The sequence below is a fragment of the Rhinoderma darwinii genome, chromosome 3 (assembly GCF_050947455.1).
Source record: "Rhinoderma darwinii isolate aRhiDar2 chromosome 3, aRhiDar2.hap1, whole genome shotgun sequence".
In the NCBI taxonomy this organism is placed as follows: Eukaryota; Metazoa; Chordata; class Amphibia; order Anura; family Rhinodermatidae; genus Rhinoderma; species Rhinoderma darwinii.
This window is the reverse complement of record NC_134689.1, coordinates 145,328,879-145,334,878: the sequence shown is the minus strand read 5'-3', so window position 1 is coordinate 145,334,878 and position 6,000 is coordinate 145,328,879.

Sequence of the window (6,000 nt, the reverse complement as noted above, 5' to 3'; positions counted from 1 at the left end):
TGTAGCCTTAGATAAAGGGCCCCAGCAGTAAGTATCCTTGTGCTAACCCTCAGGGGCAAATTTGGCATTTCTGGGGCCCCATGCAAAGTTGTTTCGGGGGTCTAATCAAAGACAACTGCAGAGCGTTCCCCACACAATGCCCCCTGTATATAGTGTCACAACCCCCCTGTATGGTTCCACACACACTCCCCCTACCATACATCCCCCTTGTAGACAGCGTCATGCAGTCCTCTGTAGGTAGTTCCACATACAAACCTTGTCTCAGCAGACAGTATCATACATGATAGGCTTAGATACATGGCCCAGAAGAGAGTATCACACATGATATTTAGATACAGGGCCCCAGCACTAAGTATCCTTGTACTAACATATGTTCACCTCTCTAAAAATGTGTGTGCGTGTATGTATGTTTGTGTGTGTGTGTGTGTGTGTGTGTGTGTGTATATATATGAGACAGCATATCTATAGCACTACGACCCTATAGCTTTGGATAGGATTAGATACATTGGCTCAGTAGACGGTATCACACACGATAGGATTAGATATAGGGCCCAGCTCGCTGACATTGCGGCTCCAGAGCTGGACCCAGAAGAATAATAATTGTTTTGCTTTTTCATGTGTTACTAATTTTTTGTGTTTTTTTACAGGTTCGGTTGTTGGACTACTTCGGAGTCGAGGACTACTTAGATTACGGCTTTTTTATTCTCAATAAAATGGTTAATGTGGGATGAGTGGATTTTTTATTTCAATAAAATATTTTTTCCATGTCCTTGTATTTTTTTAAACTTTATTACTACCGCCTTAGTAATATATAAATACGTACTCACAGGTCAAATCACAAGTCAGGTACCCCTGACACAGTGTCAAGGTACCATCAATGTATTGTTATAGTGTGGCATAACTCCAATATAGCATAAGCAAAAATTAGAGGACAAAGGAGTCAAAACGCCACTGATAATATATATAGATACAAAACTTTATTAAATTTGGCATAGAATATTACATGACACAGATTAAAAATAAATAATATAAGGATCTAAAATACCTAATGTGGATAGTATAGAAAAATATGATATCACCACGAGTATCTTATGCATAAAATACAGCAGGGAATATGTTCTAGACATAGAGAAAAGACCAGTATCACGGATGCCTCATAATAGCGTCTTATGTGTAATGTACAGTATTATGTACGTGGAAAGACAACTTTAGGACATAAAAAACATAACGGTCCTAATACCACTTAGGCTGGGTTCACACGACCTATTTTCAGTAATTATGCCTCGTTTTACGTCTGAAAATACGGCTACAATACGTTGGCAAACATCTGCCCATTCATTTGAATGGGTTTGCCGACGTACTGTGCCGACGACCTGTCATTTACGCGTCGTCGTTTGACAGCTGTCAAACGACGACGCGTAAATTGACTGCCTCGGCAAAGAAGTGCAGGACACTTCTTTGCAACGTAATTTGAGCCGTTCTTCATTGAAGTCAATGAAGAGCAGCTCAAGATTACAGGCGTCAAAGACGCCTCGCATAATGCGAGGAGGAGCTTTTACGTCTGAAACGACGCAGCTGTTTTCTCCTGAAAACAGTCTGTCTTTTCAGACGTAAAAGACAGTTCTCGTGTGCACATACACTAATGATAAATAGTGTAAGTGACACTAAAGTGAGACATACTCTAAAAAGGGGCGACATTATATCAGGCTGAACTGTGTGGGCTGTTTGACCCTTCTCTTCTCCATGGGTAAGCTTGGACATTGATCTGTTACTTTATGCAGACTCCTATTCAATAGGACATTACAAAATATGCCGGGATATTTCTCCCTTGTACAGTTCCTTTGAGAGTAAGAGCCGCTTTTTAGAGTATGTCTCACTTTAGTGTCTCTTACACTATTTATCATTAGTGGTATTAGGACCGTTGTGTTTTTTATGTCCTAAAGTTGTCTTTCCACGTACATAATACTGTACATTACACATAAGACGCTATTATGAGGCATCCGTGATACTGGTCTTTTCTCTATGTCTAGAACATATTCCCTGCTGTATTTTCTACATAAGATACTCGTGGTGATATCATATTTTTCTATACTACCCACATTAGGTATTTTAGATCCTTATATTATTTATTTTTAATCTGTGTCATGTAATATTCTATGCCAAATTTAATAAAGTTTTGTATCTATCTATATTATCAGTGGCGTTTTGACTCCTTTGTCCTCTAATTTTTGCTACCGCCTTAGTAATGTCCGCTGGCTGATTGACAGCGTCCATTACTAAGGTGAGGCTTGGTGTTAGCTGGTGCAGAGGCTAACACTAAACCCCATTATTACCCTGGTACCCACCGCCACCATGGGTACCGGGAAGAGCTGGATACGATCCAGTAACCGACCATCTGTAGTGATGGTCGGGCACTGGGGCGCCCGCAGGCTGGTATTATTAGACTGGGCAAGGCCAAAAACAGTGGCCCTTCCCACCCTGGTAATGCTAGCCTGCTGCTGCTGTGTTGTATCTGGCTAGTTATAAAAAATGGGGAGGACCGCACAACGTTTATTCAATTTAAAAAAAAAATTATGTGGGGTCCCCCCCATTTTTGATAACCAGCCAGATACAACATAGGAGCAGCAGGCTAGCATTACCAGGGTGGGAAGGGCCACTGTTTTTGGCCTTTCCCAGCCTAATAGTACCGCCTGCGGCCACCCCGTTGCCCGACCATCACAACAGATGGTAGGGTACTGTCACGATCTGTGGGTTTGTGGACACACTGGGCCGCACCGCCATAGCGGGATGGCAGCTAGCCAAACAGGGTACCACAACAAAGTGGATAGTCCAAGCACAAGGGCCCCTGTGGTAGTTCAGACAGTAGTAATGGCTAGGCTCAGATGGGACCTTGGCAGCAGACACCAGGCATGTTATAACACAGCAGGCATGGACGCAATCAGCACATGACTCCAACTGTACAAGGACACGAAACCAGGTATAGCACGGGATACAGGATACAGGACACAGGAACACTGGGAACAGGAAAACACTAAGGGACCATTTGCAAGACTAACACGTGTAAACACAACAATGCTCAGGCAATGAGTGAAAGGGCCGAGCCCTTTCTATAGTCCAGGGGAATTATGGGTTAATTACAGATTACTGACATGCGTGTGTACTGGCCCTTTAAGGCCGGGCACGAGCGTGCGCGCGCACTCTACGGGAGCCAGTACAGTGATGCGGAAGTGAGTGCTGGCGTCTCTCAGGAGGGAGATGCTGCCCAGCACTCACTCGTCCATGGCCGCGGCCATTGTGGGTAAAGTTAGAATGATGGTCTGCTTCTGTGGACATTACAGTTTCCCCGCTCTTACGCCCCCTCATCTTGGGTCCATAGTGAGAGAGAAACTTCTTTATGAGTGAAGGAGAATTGAGATTCTCTTCTGGCTCCCAGGACCTCTCTTTTGGACCAAACCCCTTCCAATCCACCAAATAAAAGACTTTTCCTCTTATCCTCTTGAAGCCCAAGATCTCCTTGACATAGAATACCGCTGATGAACCACTGGGGGCAACTGCAGGACTAGGAGTCTTGGTGTAGCGGTTCAGGACCACAGGCTTCAGGAGGGAATCATGAAAAGAGTTGGGGATCCCGAGGGTGCTGGGCAGCCGAAGCTTGTAGGAGACAGGGTTGATCTGTTGTAGGATCTCAAAGGGTCCAAGGAACCTGGGAGCAAACTTGTATGATGGCACCTTCAGCCGGATATTCTTAGAGGACAGCCGGACCTTGATACCCAGAAGAAACTGAGGCAGCTCTCTTCTCCTTGTGTCTGCCTTTCGCTTCATGCAGTTTACCGCCATAAGAATAGAGGATAGGGTTTGCTGCCAGATCTGCAGGAAGTCCCTGAATGCAGAGTCAGCTGCTGGCACCTGTCATGTAGCCGACACCGGGAGAGAAATTCGTGGTTTGTGGCCGTAAACAATGAAGAACGGTGTGGCAGAAGTGGACTCACTTTTGTGGTTGTTATAAGAAAACTCGGCTAAGGAGGAAGCTGCACCCAGTCATAATGCCGCCAGGAGATGAAGTGTCGTAGATAGTTCTCCATGATTTGTTTGATCCTCTCGACTTGACCATTGGACTGGGGATGGTAGGCTGAGGAAAAGTGAAACTTTACATCAAGGAGTTTACAGAGGGCTCTCCAGAACTTTGAAGTAAACTGAACTGCCCGATCAGACATGATATGCAGGGGTAAGCCATGCAGGCGAAAGATGTGTTGGATGAAGAGGTTAGCCAGTCGAGAAGCAGAAAGTAGGCCGGTCAGCGGAACAAAATAAGCAATTTTTGAGAAACCCACCACCACCCAGACTGTACTGCATCCAGCAGAGAGAGGCAGGTCCGTGACAAAGTCCATTGGTATATGCTGCCAAGGAGCATTGGGCACAGGCAGCGGTTGGAGCAGACCAGCAGGCTTGGAGTGAGCAGCCTTGTTAGCAGCGCACATCGTGCAGGATGCGGCGAAGTCCACAATGTCTTTGGGCAGCGAGTGCCACCAGAAATGACGGGCAATCAGATCTCGGATCTTACGGGCACCCGCGTTCCCCGCCAGTTTGGAGCTGTGTCCTCAGCGAAGAATTCTCCCTCTGTCTGCCAGGCGTACAAAAGTCCTCCCCGGAGGCATGTCTCTAACTTGCAGAGGATTGACAGAAATAATGCAGGATGGACCAATGATATTTTGCAGAGACTCCATGGTGTCCTCTGTCTCGAACGACCTGGACAGGGCAACGACCCTCACATTTTTGTCGGTAGGGCAGTAGTGGAGCTCAAACTGGAACTGGGCAAAGAACAGCGACCACCTGGCTTGACAGGGGTTCAGTCATTGGGCCAACTGGAGATAGATGAGGTTCTTGTGAGCGGTAAATATCTGGATGGGGTGAGCTGCCCCCTCTAGTAGATGTCTCCACTCCTCCAGGGCCAATTTGATGGCCAGTAACTCTCGATCCCCAAATGAGTAATTGTGTTCTGCGGAAGAAAAAAGTCTAGAATAATAGCCACATATCACTGCCCTCCCTTTGGGACCTCTCTGGAACAGAAGAGGCGTACACCTCCAATGAAAACTATTGAGATACATCTGGATGGTGGAGGGTTGAGGCTGACATGAAGGCACTTTTAAGGCTATTAAATGCAGTTTCTGCCTTTGGAGCCAACACCTTGGCGTTCATTCTTTTTTTGGTGAGGGTAGAGATGGGAGCTGTCAGTGAAGAGAAGTTTGGGATTAACTGCCGATAGAAGTTGGCGAATCCCAAAAAACGCAGTATGGACCTTAAGCCTTGAGGGCATGGCCACACCAGGACGGACTTTACCTTCTCAGGATCCATCCTGAGGCCTTGATCCAATGAGCTTGGCATACAGGCAATTCTCCCTTAATCGCAGCAGAACTTGACGGACATGTCTCTGATGAGTCGTCGGATCTGGATGTCATCGGAATAGTCCACGACCCAGACATAGAGGAGATCTCGGAAGATGTCATTGACAAAATCTTGGAAGACAGTGGGAGCGTTACACAGGCTGAAGGACATTACCAGGTATTCATAATGCCCGTCTCGGGTGTTGAATGCCGTCTTCCATTCGTCACCCCGGCGGATCCAGATTAAATTGTAAGCCCCACGCAGGTCTAGCTTGGAAAAAATATTTTCTCTTCGTATGCGGTCAAACAGTTCAGAAATTGGCAGCAACGGATATCTGTTCTTGATCATGATTTGATTGAGGCCCCGATAGTCGATGCAAGGTCGAAGAGAACTGTGTTTCTTTTTGACAAAGAAGAACCTGGCCTGGGCTGGGGAGAAAGATTTTTGAATGAAACCCCTCTCCAAATTCTCCCTGATGTAAGCAGACATAGACTGAGTCTCTGGCAAGGAGAGAGGGTATACCCGTCCACGAGGGAGGGACGCATCAGGAACCAGTTCAATAGGGCAGTGATATGCCCGGTGTGAGAGCAGTGTTTTAGCCTCCTTCTTGCTGAAGAC